Source organism: Haemorhous mexicanus, chromosome 8 (assembly GCF_027477595.1).
Source record: "Haemorhous mexicanus isolate bHaeMex1 chromosome 8, bHaeMex1.pri, whole genome shotgun sequence".
In the NCBI taxonomy this organism is placed as follows: domain Eukaryota; kingdom Metazoa; phylum Chordata; class Aves; order Passeriformes; family Fringillidae; genus Haemorhous; species Haemorhous mexicanus.
The window spans coordinates 17622474-17638972 of record NC_082348.1 but is presented as its reverse complement, the minus strand read 5'-3'; positions in this window follow the sequence as shown (position 1 = coordinate 17638972).

Genomic DNA, 16499 nt, shown 5'->3' with positions numbered 1-16499 from the left:
AATTTTAAGAGAAGCAGAAACACTTGCCAGGGCTATGCTGATCGAATTGTTTGTGTATGATGCTTCATATTCCAGCCTGAGAAATCTCTACAGTAGGACTGTGACTCTTTTTGGCTCATTTTCTAGTACTAATTTTAAAATTAAAAGTTTATTCCTTGCAAAAAGTTGATTCCTTGTCCGCCTTGGTATTAAACTGACAGTTTTGAAAGACCTGGTATTGTTTATTGTCTAGGAAGCATAAAACTATCTTGACTGGCTCTCTGTGTAGCAAAACTCCTTTTTGTAACTAACAGAAGGTTGCAAGCAAAAATAACATCCATAATTTTGGGGACTAACTGATATAAAGCATGAAGGATATTATAAAAGATTCAGTTCAGTTGAATTTTGCATGGTGCCAGCCAGATATTAGTATCTCTTGGATGAGCCATGCCTTGTCATTCAAAAAAATGGGGAGCAGCACTCAATTTTTGTCATTCAGATAACAAAGAATTTCATGCATTGAAATGCTCTTTGCAAGCATGCAATCTGGCCTCCTAGCACTGGCTTGGAGACCGTATTCTAAACAGCTATGTCCAGCCAGCATAAAGCATCATCATGTAGTCATCAATCCTCTTTCCATGGTGTTTTACACCACCTTTGGATCTCTGTCATGCTACATTTTTGCACAGGATTAAGGTATCCCTGAACCTTGGGGAACATCCATCCCATACCAGTCCTCTCTTGGAGCCTGTAATTTGAGAACTAGCAAGATGCTAATTAAAGGATTGAAGTATATAAATAGTTGGTTGAGAAGATCATAATGGGGACAGAATTATTTTCTCTTTAGTTGTTCTCTACTGGATCATGCTTTCACAAACTTTTAGCCCACAACTGGCTTAGATTTTAAACCATTGCTTGTGTTTTATCTCTGTTGGAGCCAAATACTGTATTAAGAAACTTGAAGGCAACTGAAATGGAAAACTCCTACTCTGGAGGTTTTGGGGTTTTTTTTGTTTGAGAGAGGAAAAGAAGTCAGTGCAGTGAAATGATGTTCTGGTGGACAGTAAGTGAAAATATTGTCATTGCTTTGGAGAACAGTAGAGTTTGTCTCATTCAAAATATGTCTTTCACATACTGAAACTCCATTTGTTAAAGCTCTAAATGTGTCTTTCATTACTTTCTTATTACCTATTACATTATAAAATAACTTTGCTGTGTATTGTTTATTTTAATGAATATTTAGCAGATTCCCTCATTCTTTTCATAAAAATATTTTATTATAATTTCTGAATAATGAATCATGAACAACAATATTCACTGTGCTTAGAAAATGTTAAGTGTAGTACTATTTGCAGACATTAAGCCATCAGTGCTATTTGAGATGTTTCGAAATCATGACCCCTTTAGAAGACAGACAGCACTAAACATTCCTTCCATAGCAACTATATTCAGAGCAGCAACCTACCAGAGTCAGTCAAACTTAATAGCCCGTCAGACATTCCATGCTGCTGATAGGTGTTTGGGGTTTCCACTATCAGATTTTTTTCTGAAATTACACTCCAGGATAGGTGAGTTGCAGTATTTTTTACTAGTGTGAGGTTTTTGATCAATACTACAGTTTCTCTAAAGAAGGACCTGTGGGTAGTGGTGCAAATTTTACTTTAAAGGGCTGCTATGGAAATTTGGGGGTTTTTTTTCCTACAGAGGCAGACAAAATAATTTTTTAAAAAAATTTCTTCCTTGCTTCAACTACGTACTGCCAGTTAGGAAGTCCAGAGTTCTGTATTGATGTTTGAGACTCCTAGTTTGTCTTCTGTGATGGGATCAGACTGGAATGCATAGCATGTCAGTGAAGCAGCATGGCTGGTGGCATCATGCATGACAGAGAAGCCCTAATCCCATGCAAATAGTCTCTGAAATGGAACACTCAAAAGACAAAACCTTTTTCATTTTTAAATTGTAATTTTTAATGTGTTTTGATAAATATTGCCAGAAAATTGTATTTTAAGCTCATAGAAAGCTCTATGTCAGGAAAATCATATTCAAAACAGTTCATGAGAATACAATTTTCTTCAATTCTCTGAGGCCTTTTTTGAGAAACATACAACTCTCAAGGAGTGGAATGAAAGTAAAGGCTTCACATTAAAAATTCAGTTTTGTCATTCCCTTTCAATATTTCTAAAGGAGGAAAGAAAAACTCCCAATTTCTAATTTTCAAACTGTAAGTCTGTTGTTATACAGCAAGGATATGAAAGCTTTTGTTTACTGCACTCTTATAGTCATGGCACTGCAGTCTAAATGAGCCTTTTATTCATGTTACTACAGCATGTAATTCAAGTACCTGACTTTAACTTTTGAAGGATACCATTGGTTTCAAGGTGCCACTGAGGCCACGAGTACACGAAAAAGTTAGTGTGAGATAAGCCAGAGTGCACATTTGCTTTGTCCTTCTGTGTGTAACATTGCCTTTCTGTGCACTCTCACTTCATTCTAACTGTGTGCTACTTCACTTCGAACAAGGGGCAAGATTTTCTGCTCCCTTATATATAAACAGCTCCACGTCAGAGATATGTGCTTCCCTCGCCAGATTCCTCTCCTAATTGAAATAACTTACATGACCTTGTGTCTGGCTAGTTACTCACATCTGAAGCAGTACCTAGTGATGTACTTGTAACTGGTGAGATTAGCATGATATATTTTAGAAAATAATAAGTTCTATGACAACTGTTGCTGTCTGATGCAGAATCTCCTGCCTTAGTAGGCTCACAAAAACTATAGGGTTTTTTGGTAAATAGATGTCTCTGAAGATTTGTATGTCTTTATATTAATTAATTAGTTTTCTTCTTTCATTTAAGCTGCTGTTCTCAGATAAGTAACTGACTGAAACACTCTAAATGAAGGATGCAAATCACAGAATTATGAATTAATGGAACCAAAGATGAGGAAAAAGGGGCACAAATACTGTCAGACCAGTCTTCCATTATAGAATTTTGAAGTGATAGTGAATGTAAATTGGGTAATGAAACTCAAATTATGTAGACCCAACAGAGACTAGGTGCATAATTGGGGAGTATAGGAATTTCATTTCCTTCTAGAATTTAATGCAGTAAAATCCCCTGGAGTTATATACAAGTAGCTTAGTGTACTAGGTGGGGTATTTTCTTTGAAGACATAAATTGATCATGATTTTAGTTGGGTTTGTGACCTTAAGCAGCTCTTACTGATGGTAAGTTTGTTTACTTGGTTTTTTGTTGTTATTTTGCACATTGCTATAGAGAAGTAGAAATTTTGCAAGAAGAATTAAATTTTTTAATTTTTTACTTCTAAAGTACTGTTATTCTAATTTCAAAGAGTTCTATTATCTCCTCATGAAGAAAATACATTGTAACTTTCACTCTTCATTTTTCAAAGGAATAGTTATTTTAAAGATAATAATTCTGTTTCCTGCTAACACTAAGGTAAAGACTGGCACTTCTCTTTGGTTCTATGCAGAATGTAAGGGTTTATACTTCAGCAGAGAGAGAGGGTATATCACCAGAATATCCCTCTCCTGTTCACTCAAGGGAAAGAAAAACTTCTCATTTTTTGTATTTTAGGGTAGTCCTATTTTAAGAACTAGTCCATGGAGCAAGAGTTTAATGTCATTGCTTCAACTGCAATGCAAAGGGAAACTGGAACATGAAAATAAGCACAAGCAAAGAAATAATATTGGCATTTGAACATTTTGGAGTTCATTTTCAACAAGAAATGAATAATTTTCCTTCCCTCACAGATCTTGTCTAAAAGTAAGTAGTATCCAGAAAAATAAACAATAACTCAGATGGTAAGAAAAAACCCAACTGTATTTCCTGCTTTGCTGGGGCCTGTGCCTTAGCCTAGTTATTGAAAAAGCAAAACTGCCCCTGAAGTGAACCTTGAGAAGCAGTACAGCAGAGCAGTGCTGTAACCTGGTGTACAATATGACCATCTTTCTCCCCAAGCCCTCTTGGAGGTTTGGAGTGTGCAATAGAAGGGAGGTTTTTTTCAGGGACTGGCTGTAAGATATCGAGTTATCTAATATACACGCTTGATTGTGGAGATGAGATAACTCCTGTCTGACTGCAAACACTGGGTCTTGTGAGGGACTCCAGTGTTGCTCTACGAGCAGAGAGAGTACCACTCTTCTGAAAGGGGCTCTGAAGCAAAAAAGAATGTGTGAAACCATTTCACTTGTAACAACCTACAAATCCATTTTTACAAAAGTCAGAAAATAACCCCACAAAATAGGCCTATTTCCCACTTTCCTTCCTTGAGGAGGAATTGGTAATTTTTTCAGTCTGCATAGTGAGTAAGTTGCTGTTATTTCTGGTGCTGTCAGTCTGGAACCATTCTCTGTTTATCTGAGGACTCTAAATATATTTTTTAGAAAAGTTGTGTCCATTGTCAGTTCAGAGACCCAAGTTACTATGTGTACCAGGGATCACAGAAACAAAACCGAATTGTCATTATATTTGGTCACCAACATCTGCACTATTCATGTTATTGGAATCAGGCCAATATTTCATGTTGTGCACCAAAATCAGCCCTTTAACTTTTGAAATAAAACAGTTGATTTTAAAAAATATTTCATGCAATATAGCCTTATGCTCACCTAAAGATCTCAGTTCCTTGATGAAATTTCTCCAAGTATCTATATAAAGATTCTTCAGAGAGTAGAAAAGGGGTAAGAAATCCCTCCAGAGCAAACAATGAAGCCTCTTCATTTCAAAAGCTGTTTCTCTTCCCAAAGGCAATGGGGATTTTCATCAGCCAGAAGAAAATATTTTCTGGTGTTTTCAGAAGGTTTCCTCACAGCCTTCCTCCTTTCCTCATCTTAGTAAAATTAATGCTGAATTCCCTGAACCTATTAAAGTCTTCCTAAAGCAGCTTTCCTGTCCCTCTACTTTGTGTATGATTGGTCATCACCACCTGTACTTCTCATACTTTGAAATGATGAAATTATGATTTGATGAGGCATTAGTTCCAGGGAAATGATGATATTGAATCTGTGTTTGTCCACCATACATTTAAGAGGCTTTTAAATGTAATTTGGTGCTTCTTGAGTTTATACTTGAGGTTGTTCTGCAGGCCTTTTGTGTGTAGAACTATTTAATATAACCAGAGGCTTTTAACCAAAGACAAATGGAAATAAAAATGCGCCACAAAAATGGCAAGTAAGAAACTGGACAATTTCTCAATCCTTTATGTCAGTAGTTTGCCTAGGAACCGAGTAAAGACTTTCAAATTTAGCCCAATGTGATGAATTGGTCAAACATGCTGAGCAACCTGATCATAAAGCTTACCTTGCTTGAGCTGGGGGTTGGACTACAGTGTTCCTGAGGTCCTTTCACATCTGAATTCCCTTATGATCTTTTTTGTGTGTAAGTTGATGAGAATGAATGATTGATTGAGATATCTGTGATATCTGGAATGCATTTGCTGGCCCATGTGCTATTATAATTGTTAAGAGATACCAGTGCTCATGGGGGAACTTTAAAGGGTGTTTTAGTGCACTAACTCACTTGTGTCACCAGTTTTCTGCTTAGTTCCATTTATTGTTATCAATGTAAGAAACACTTAACAAATCACAGAGCAGACTGAGAGCTTCTAATAATTTTTTTTAGCAGAACAAGGAAGTGTGTCACTTTGAGTTACGCTTTTATTGAGCTATCATAGCATTACAATTACCTAGGGTTAGAAAATAATTTTCTGTCCAAATCATGATTTTCCCAACAAGGTCCTAATTTCTCTCTGTAGAAGTACAAAAGCAACTGAGGAACCATTTTAAATTTTAATGAAGAGAAATGTCCTTCTTTCTAGGAGTTGATCTGCTTCTCTATGTGGTGGTAAGGTAAGCAGGAAAAGTTTCATCTTCTATTACACTACTGTCATCCTCAGAAGGTTCATAGGCTTCAGCTGCTCCCATGCAGCACTACCACTCTTGGTTTCTCAAGGAATTTTTTGCTGTTGATCTCCAGAGGTAGTTAACTCTTGGCTCTAGTTTCTGTGGATGGCCTGTAGTTTACTACAGTAACATCTTGCACTTAATATAATACATTCCATGCACTTTCTTCCAGATTGATAGGTATAGCTTACACAAAGATCATGTATGACCACAGGACCTTGTACCTGATGTTATATGATTATGATCCTTGCCACACAACCAGTAAATCTGTTCTGGACTGCTGGTTCATTAACAGTGACATCACAGGAAAATTATGGTTTTCTTGGTCAATGTTGTAAGCGTGGTTCTTAGGCTAAAAATATGAAAGATGGTATAGTGAATAGCAACTGAGGCCAATTATGTGAATCATTCTGAAGCTTGCGCAGGGCATAATTAATCTTACAGCTTTTGATAACATCTGTTTACTCTGTCACATAAACAAGTTACTTGCTGATAATGAGAACCCTATGACTTACTATAATTTAGTTTTGTCTCATACCAAAAACCACCAAAAGCCAGGTACCATAAAACTCAAAATCAACACCATGCAACTGAATTGGGCACCTCTACACCTCTTTACTTGTTGCTATTATTTCTTGAGGGAACACTTAATGGTAAAAAGATAACTAATATGTCAAATGCAACTGTAAATTGATTTGTCATGTCAAGCTCATTTAAACCAACTTCCCAACTACAATATTCATCTAACTTTGCCAAAGTTTTTATACCTAAATCATAATAATCTCAGGGATATTGGCAAGCTGTGTATTAGGTTACATATTCATTGAGGCTGTTCCCTGTTCTGTGAAATTCAACGCAAGCAAAGATCAACCCTGAGAATTTACTTGAAACCTTTTCTGAAAACTAAAAAGTTAAGAATCTTTGGAAAGTCCATAGAAGTGGGCACTTATGTGATGCAAACTAATATCTAAGTTTTGTCAAGATCCAGCACATTAGTTGCTTCTGGAACCTAAGCATATAATTTGAAGAAACATTAAATTTTCTGCATGTACATATTCCTTACCCATGACCACACAAAACTACTGGAAAAAATGTATCTGTTATGTTTCAAAGCAGAGAGCTGTATCTATTTCCTGATTTTATCCATAGTTGCATCCTAATACAAATATCTATTCTATTTTGATTTCATACCCCCAGGCAAATGCATTTAACTGCAGTGCACTGGCTGAGAGCTCTGTTTCACATTCTATACTAGGATATAAGGTTTTTTAGAACATACAAAGTGTTCACTTGTGGATTCAATCATGGCAGTGTGCCTGGGAGCAGCATTGCAGCCTCTCCAGAGCAAACTTAAATGATTTAGTGTAAAATTTAGACTATAGCACAAATGAAAACTAGGAGAAAAATGTCAATAAAATTGCAAGGGAGAAGTAAAGACTCTTCTAGCACCTTGAAACATTAGCAATTTTATTCAGAAGAAATTGCAGTATATGCACACTTCCGCTGCATGAAAGGTCATGAATCTGCCTTCTACACTCAGTTGAGCTATTATATTAAATAAGAAAATTCACCCTGGCTGCGGCCGTACTTATGTACATCCCTGTATGCTTCCCAAGGGAATATTGGAAGAGTGGATGGCTGTAATATATTCTCTCTCACCCATGTATCCTTGCTAATCACAGCTCTTATTTGCCAAGAAAACAGACAAACAAAGAAAGTTGTATTCTTAAGTAACATCAGAAGTATTTTGAGAACATCAGAAGTAAAGCCAAACTCTGCTGGAATTGCAATTACGTGCTCCCTTCAACCAGGATGCCCATATTTATGGCCAGTCATACCTGGACAGGTATCCAGGCCCTAATTCTCCAACTCAACGCACGTAATGTTTCTTTGGCATGCCTACATTGATGCCCATCTGCTGGAGTGGCATTGTGCCACTTGTAAGGTAATAACACAAATTCGGCTGAAGATACTTGCCAAGCACAAACAGGTTTGTAAGCTGAACCTTCAAAACAGAGTGCTGTAAAAGATCTTTTCCTCTAAGATTCCTTTGGGAAAACACCCACCATGTTATTCCTATATGCATGGGTTTCAGTACTCAATGCCATGTCTTTTCATATCAAGTATAGGATACACACAATGGAATGCTATTGTTATCCCAAAATAAACAGCATTTGTTCTAGAAGGTTGGTGAGACTGAAGTGAAGTTGTACAATCTCACCAGCAATGAAGATGATATTCAAACCAATAATAACAACAACAACCATAACAATAATAATGGTAGTAGCATTACTACTGCATTGAGCAGCTAAGGAGTTAAAAATGTGATTTTCATCACCCATTCTCAGTTGCTCTTGTGTCTATTGAATTTTCGCTGTAATGACTCTTAAATTGTAATAAGGAAAAATTCAGTAATTTCTAGCCAGTGTAACAGTAACAGGCTGAAGCTGAAAGGCATCTCTGGAGTTTGTCTATAACTCCTTTGCTCAAAGGTTGGTCATCTAGAGCCAGTTTCTAAGGGCCGTCTCAAGCTGGGAGTCAAATATCTCTAAGGACAGAAACTTCACAGTGTCTCTGATCAGCTTGCTTCAGTGTTTGACTATCATCACAGTAAAACGGTAGGTTTTTATGTTTAAATGAAATTTCCTGTATTTCAATTTGTGTCCATTGCCTCTTTGTCTTTCCACCAAATACCTGGCCTAATTTACTTTTTGCTCTCTCTTAAGGTACTTATACTGACTGATGAGACATTGAGCATTTGTCTCTCTCAGCTTCTCCTCATAAAGACCCTCCAGTGCCTTAATCACCTCCTTGGCCTGTTGGTGGATGAGCCTCAGTAAGTCTGTATCTTTCCTTCTTTCTTTTCTAGGCAGGAAAAAATTAGAGAGGCCAAAGGTCAGTTCGAATGTAATTTGGCAACTTTTGTAAAGAATAATAAAAATTTTTTTTACAAATATATTAACAGCAAAAGGAAAGGTAAGAGACCAACCTTTGTTCTTACTGGATGCGGGTGGGAACTTAGTACCTGCAGATGAGGAGAAGGTGAAGTGCTTAATGCCTTCTTTGCCTCAGCCTTTAGTGGGAAGATGGCCTGTCCCCAGGACAACTATCCTCTTGGGTTGGTTGATGGTGCCAGGCAACACAATGGTCCCTGTTATCCAGGAGGAGGCAGAGAACTGCTGAGCTGCTTGGATGTTCATAAATCTATGGAACTACATTGGATCCACCCCAGGGTGATGAGGGAACTGGCAGATGAGGTTGTGAAGTCACTCTCCATCATTTACCAACAGTCCCGGCTCACTAGTGAAGTTCCAGAGCATGGGAAGCTGTGATGGTCAATGTGATGCCCATTCACAAAAAGGGTGGGAAATAGGATCCTGGTAATTATAGGCCAGTTATCCTGACCTCAATACCCGGTAAGGTAATGGAACAGTTTATATTGTCATCACGTAGCACTTACAGGATGGCCAGGGTATCAGACCCAGCCAGCAGGGGTTTAGGAGGGGTAGATTGTGGTTTGTCCAGCCTGGTCTCCTTTTATGACCAGGTGACCCACCTGGTGGACGCAGGAAAGGCAGTGGATGTGTCTATTTGGACTCCAGCAGGGCCTTTGACACTGTCTCCCACAGCACACTCTTGGAAAAGCTGCAGCCCAGGGATTGGATGAGAGCACTCTGTGCTGGGTTCAGAAGTGGCTGGATGGTGGGCCCAAAGGGTGGTGGTGAACAGTGCTGCATCCAGCTGGGGGCCTGTCACCAGTGGTGTCCCTCAGGGGTCTGTGCTGGGACCAGTTCTGTTCAATATTTCTATTGACCACATGGATGAGTCTTGTAAGTAAGGCAAACTTACTAATGAAAGACTCTCTATTGAATCTTATAGAGGGTGGTGTAACTTCATATTTGTGTTATCTGCATCTTCCTCACTAAAATTTAAACCACCAAGCATTTAGGAACTTGAATGCTTGACTTTTTCTTCATAAAGATATTTCATGTTTTGAGAGAAGACACAGATACGCATATCTTCCCCGCATAACTTTTAATGAAGTTTTTATCCTGCTTGGTTCTTTCAGATACTGACAAGCAAAAACAAATTTTAAGATTTTCTACAGTTTTGGTGCAGAAAACACTGTTGTTTGTTTCGTAGTTCCATCACAGAAAATCTAGAACAAAACCCCGTACATGTTAAATTAAAAAAAAATCTGTCCAGGAGAGTAACACAGAACTGAACTAAAGACTGAGCAGGGCTTGGGAGGAGGAGTCACTCACCATATACAATAACTGTCTCTCCAGAGATGGAGAAGGCATGACCTTTGCATTCTTTGTGGGGAACTGGATATAGACCCTTGATCCAGTGACTATAAAAGCAAGCTATTAAACACATTTCCAATAATGGCAACTTTAGCAAGTGAAAACATGGTTTTCAAAAAAGAAGTACAGAAAAAATAACAAAATAATTTGTTCTGTATTCCAATATATTCTTGCATATTACATTTATTTAAGTAAGGGTAAGAAAATGAATTTAAGTAAATTGTATGCAAAGGATGGGTTTTGGCACACTTGGACTTGTAGACTTGGTCTAACCCAGCTGACAGCACACATTCCTTTGTCTAACTTGAGTAAAAAGGTATTATTTGTACATTCTGTAGCCTATCTAGAAGAAAAATTAGAAAGAGGGCTGTCAAGAATTCTGATTAATTCAAACTACCTTGTCAAATCATTAACAGTAGCCAGTTTGGAAATGGTCCAAAAGAAGGAATTCTGCAAAGTTCTTACCAGTACTTAAAATGGAGGAAAGGCATTAAAGAGGGAGGATATTCGTCTGGGGTAAAAGGAAGGGGGGTGGTAGTGGTGATGGAAAGGTTAAAATAAAGGGAAAAATGTGACGGAAAATTATTTTGCTTAAAAGCTGGCATTTGGTATTTTCAAAGGGCAAAATGTATTTTTTGTTTTATGACAAATGAATGTAAAAATGTGCATGCCTTGTGGCCTAGAGGACAAAACAGTAGGATCAATGTTCTTTTTGTACTCTATGAAGCTTGAGATTAAAGTCCCCACTGATAAACTGAACATTCTTTAAAAGTGACCAGAAGCAAACAGTGTCTGTTTGCTGCTACTTTATTAGAAAGATACCACTGAGAATAGCTAAGAATACTATTTGATCTTAAACAGGTTGACCAAATTATTGCAGTTGGCTCCAGTACATGAGATGCTTCTGCAAATTACTGTTTCTGGTTATAAACCTTTATAATATCTCAGAATGAATTATGTATGTATTTCATGTTTTCTTTTCTTTTATCAGCCTTGATGTTCTCATTTCAAGTTTCACCCTAGCCTCCTAATAATGCAATATTGAGGCCATTCAGACACTAATTATGCCTCCATGGCTTTCTTGAAATGACTAAATCAGCATCAGTTCTATAATTATCATGAGTAAGTTTGTATCTATGCCTCACACCACAGGAAAAGCACAACTTTAAATGATTTATGAATATATGCATCTGTAACATGGAATGTGCACTTTCTAATACTATACATACAAGAGGCATAGAGATACTTCAAACATATGTTCACCTGTATGTATGTTCTCAGCTTCACTGAACTCTGCTGGGTAGCTTACACAAACACAGCCTGACTGTATAAAAATTATTGCAATGTTGTTTTCTTAATAGATGTATGTGTGATATACCATCAAAATGTTTATATTTAAGCATCCCGACTATTTAGATAGAACAAAATATAAGCAAGTGTTCATCAAGACTGGTGTTCAGACTTGATAATTTCCTAATTTTCTTTATGTTTATATTAAGTCTAGCAAGAATGACTGGCAGGACAGAAAGAAGTATACATTTACAAATGCAATTCCTCTATATTTTCATTGTTCTCCCTTTGAATTATTGATGTTGCCAGTAGTCATTTGTCAAGAAATCAAGATACATATACTGTAGTGTTACACTTCTGTATGTTTGTAAACTGTGCTGCATATGGCTTATATTTCAAGTAAAAGAAAAAATAAAAGGAGAATACTGTAAAATAAATAATATTACTAAATTTTTAATGACAAATTTGTGAAGAATAATAAATATACAACTTAAAAATAATACATAAAGAGAGCTTATAGACAGCTTTGAGCCACTTATACCCTGCAGAATCACCCGTGCATTTGGGAACTGATAGAGATAAGAAGACCTACACAATACAGCATCTGGTGAGATGGTACAGAACCTCATGGCCCACTTTGGTCTCTGATAACAACTGATTTCTGAATTTCTCTCCTCCCTCCTTTCCTCTCTTTCAATACAGATTCTTTGTTTTGTATGAAAAGTTGTGCTGATCACTGGTATTTTATGACCTACATTATTACCCTCTAGGTAGCTGAATGATAGTGCCAAACTAATTATTGCATTGTCTAATTTTAAATCCAGGTCTAGCGAGATTAACAACTTGCACATTAATTCTGAGCATCAACAGTGCACCTAACATAATGCAATTTTAAATGAAAGAAGCCTGCTCTGAAAACTTTTATATACTTTCATCTGGATCATCAGCTAATGTAAATTACTACAGCACCATTAACTTCAATGGAATTATGCCAGCCTTCCCAACTGGATGATTTGGCCTTTTTTTTTCTTTTGTTAATTCAGGAAATGTTTCTGGTTTGAGCCACGTGAATGTCAGAGGGGAAAACACTGATTTCACTTCTAAATGTAAGATCTCATCTACGTAAGCCCAGAACGTGTCTGTTAAACTCAGTGGATTAATTCCAGATTTTCATCCCTGTAAATGAGATCAGAATTGGCTTGGAATGTGCTTTTGGTTCCTTGACATCCTCCTCCCCCAATACAAACACTCTCAGTATAGAGAAGGATTTTTCAGTTCTTCCTAATTAAAATTTAAAAGATGAAAAAAAGATAGAAAAAGAAGGACATTCACAGTCAGGGAAAGTGTGAAAACTGCTTTGTAGATAGGTAGAAAACCAGACTTGGCAATGTGTCCTTACTTGCTGTTTCATCCTGCTAATTTTTGTGAAGAAACTTATGTGTTGGAAAAACATAGAAGCTCCCTGTATCTGAATGCTGTCAACAGTCAGGCAAATTTGGATCTAAAATGTAGTTTTGGATCCTAAAAAAAAAGTACTAATTTCATGTACTGAAAAGAGAAACAGTCCTGGATAAGTGCTGAACTGTGTCAATTTAGCCAGAAAATGAAGTAATTGTGTAACACAGTGGGTTTAAAGTTTCATTTCATTAGAAAGCTGCTGAATTGAAGAGTCTTAGACGATTTAACTATCCTTTCAGCTGCATGGAAAGAAAAAAACGTCACCCACAACCGCCTCCCTATATATTTGCCATAATAACTGGCAAAAAACGTATAATAAAAACAATTAGTTTGGCATATTATATCCCCAGAATCAGAATCCTACACACCCAAGGTTGTGGTACTAATGGCATCCTCTGTATGGCTGCTGTAGACTGTGTTGACCTCCATGATAATCTTCTGAGGTACTTTGACTCATGTTTAATTCTGATTAAGTTGTGCAATTGTATCAATTTAAGGTCAAGGTCTTGAATAAATTCTTTTGTGAGAACTACTAGCAGGTATTTTAAAATTAAAAAGGCTCACGTGTCTAATGGTCTTATGAGAATAGAATTATAAACGATGATCTTTAAAATAAATTGTAATTTTATGGATACTTATTAAGAGAATTTATTGTATTGGTAATTTGCTATAAGTACTGCTGCCAGTTTAGTGACTTGTAACAGAAGAAAAGAATGCAGCTACTAATTTTTGTCCTTGCTTTTGATATTGTTGATTTGAAAAGGGGAGAAGGTTTCTACAGGATTTTTAAGGTTTGTGATGTCTTATTGTGCAGTAAGAATGACGCGCAAGTTGTCATACTCTGGCCCTGATCCAGCAAAGCACTTAAGTGTGTGCTTAACTTTGAGCATTCAAGTTCCGTTTACTGTAACGTGATTACTCATGTGCACAAAATTAAGCACATACTTAAGTGCCGTGTTGACTGCAGTTAGTGCTGTGCATTTAGCAAATTTGATCTTTCTAAGGAAGTTAGAAGAAGTACAAGTTAGCAAGATTTAATTGTTATATTATTACACACAGTGGCAAAGGAAGTTCCTTCTAATAGCACAAGACTCAACTTTATTAATTTACTTTGTTGAGTTCTTTATCTTCTAAGTGAGACAATATGTTTCTTGCAATGGAAGAATAGCATATGTAGAACAGCTGTGTTGCTCAGGTTATCTGAATAGAGATGTTTGAATAGTGTTTTCTTTCTTCTTCTTCAAAAATGTAAAATAAACTTCTCTGAAATGTTGGTGCTTTTGCATATTGGAAACGGATTTTATTTTGGATATTTGATTAAGGCTCATAAACATTAAGGCTCATGACATTCTTAACAATTTATACCTAGCGAGAATTAAAAAATTATTTCGCTTGTTTAAAAACCTGTAGAGAATGAAAAGCCTTAAAGATGACTGCACAGATAGATTGATAATGTTATTTCAAGTCTTGAATACACCCACATCAACACCAAAGGCAATGTTTAAAACATTAATAATGAATTATTATATATATTGTATTATAAGTCATAAACCTTGTTTTAATTTTCCAATTAAAATAATTTCATACTGTGAAGATCAATAACATGGTGTCGGGGTGTTACTTAGAGGAGGATATTTGTCTTAAGAGTAAGGGAAATTTTAGACATTGAAAGAAAAAAAGGTGAGTAAAAGTTTGCTTCTAAGGCAACGGCAAATAAAACCCTGTGGGTATTTTATCAGACATGCAGATCCTATAGCATGTAATTTTTTTAGGGAAACTTTTTCATGTGCATGTGTGACTTTGAGCAAGTCCACTGCTCTGCTAAATTTTTTTCCCCTTTGATTTTAAAGTTGATTCCATTGTAGGGTAAATGAGAGATATTTTAATGTACATTCTGAGATGAGGTACAAAGATTTTTTGATATCAAGGGCTTGGAAAAAGCACTTGGGAACAAAATTGCAAGCATACTATTGTTTGATTTTTTTACTGTTCCCTGATCCACTCACTCTCCAAGATAAAATGTTGGGGTTTTATTTTTTTTTTCTTTCTAGGCACTGCCTAAATTAAGTCATTAAGTATTAAGCATTATGTAAAATACATTTCTGTTATTGGCAATCATTAATTGTGAGTTTTCTAGTGGGATATTTAGAGTCAAAGTTTCATTGCAAGAACCTGTTTCCAATTGCTTGTTAGTTTGTCAAACATAAACAACTGGGCAGGCATTTTCATGCTAAATATTTGCCTTGGGCTATATTTTCAAAACTTTCAGCAAATATGGTCAGCTGATTCTCAGAATGCACTGAGGGAAAATCTGGTTTGCTCATGTTAAGAAATTTTGGAAATATGCTGTTGACTAATGGCTTGTAATTGGATTTGGTACTTGGGAAGGCATATTCCTCTACCACCAGCCTGTGAAAGTCTTCCTCAGTCTGAAGAAATCTGAGCCTCTGTAAAATTGTTTGCATATTTCATTTACCACTTCTTCAAAGATTCTGTGTGCAGTAGGTGTATCCTTTCCTGGGGCTTGCAGATCTGAGCAGGACTTGCTCTCAGTTTTCTCTACTCAATTGCCAGTGGTGCTAAAGAGAAATACAAAGATAATAAGGGTGTCCATCAGATGTTCTCAGTCTTCCTTCTGCAAATCACCAGAAAACATGGAATAAGAAGCAGCTTGATTGGAATTCAGAAAAGGGAGACCATCAAGGAAAGTGAAAAAAAAGAAAATCAACAAAAGAAAATGTGTCCAGACACAGGAAAAAGGCACAAGTCAAAGGTCATAAAATATGATAGTAGTTTAGGACAAGGACTTATGAATGAGACTGGTATTAGACAGGGGTGCAAATAGGAAGGACTGTGATTAAGATATGGAATCAGGGAGAAAGATGCTGCCACCAAGGCAAAGAGAATATTTGTAAGGCTAAGAAGGAGTTAGAGACAGGAAAAAGAGGAAGAATATTCCTAGCTGTCATTCCTGTGTCTTGGTCTTGTTGGACGTTTAAATGTCTCTGAATTCTTCTGGCCCTCTGTGGGCAACTCATCCTCCTCTAGTTCAAATAAGGCCAAGGTTTTTTAAGTGAGTACAAGTTATTAATGTATTTAAGTCAAACTACAGGGATTGGTGTGGTTTTTAAACACTTAATGAACAAGACTGTGAAAAACAAAAGACAGAGAAAAAAAAACCTAAAAACATTAAATTCCTTCCTGGAGTTCCCCAAGAGGAACTTTCTGTATTAAAACTTGGTTTAAAAAAATGGAGAAATTGTAGTAAAAACATATTTGTGATCACGGTAAAAAGTATTAAGCACTCAAAATTCAAGAAATGCCAGAAGGCATACATCTTTTTAGATATTTATGTGACAAACATCTATATATTGTTCTGTTGTACAGAGCACTTGCTAAATGAATATTTTTTGTTGGATACTGTGAACAACTTCTCCTCCAGGACTAAAATGGAAAATAGAAGTGACTTCAGAGGACCAATGCATTTATGATGCCAAAAGCATCAAATATTCAGCAAGATTGTAGAGAAAGACCAGTAAAGA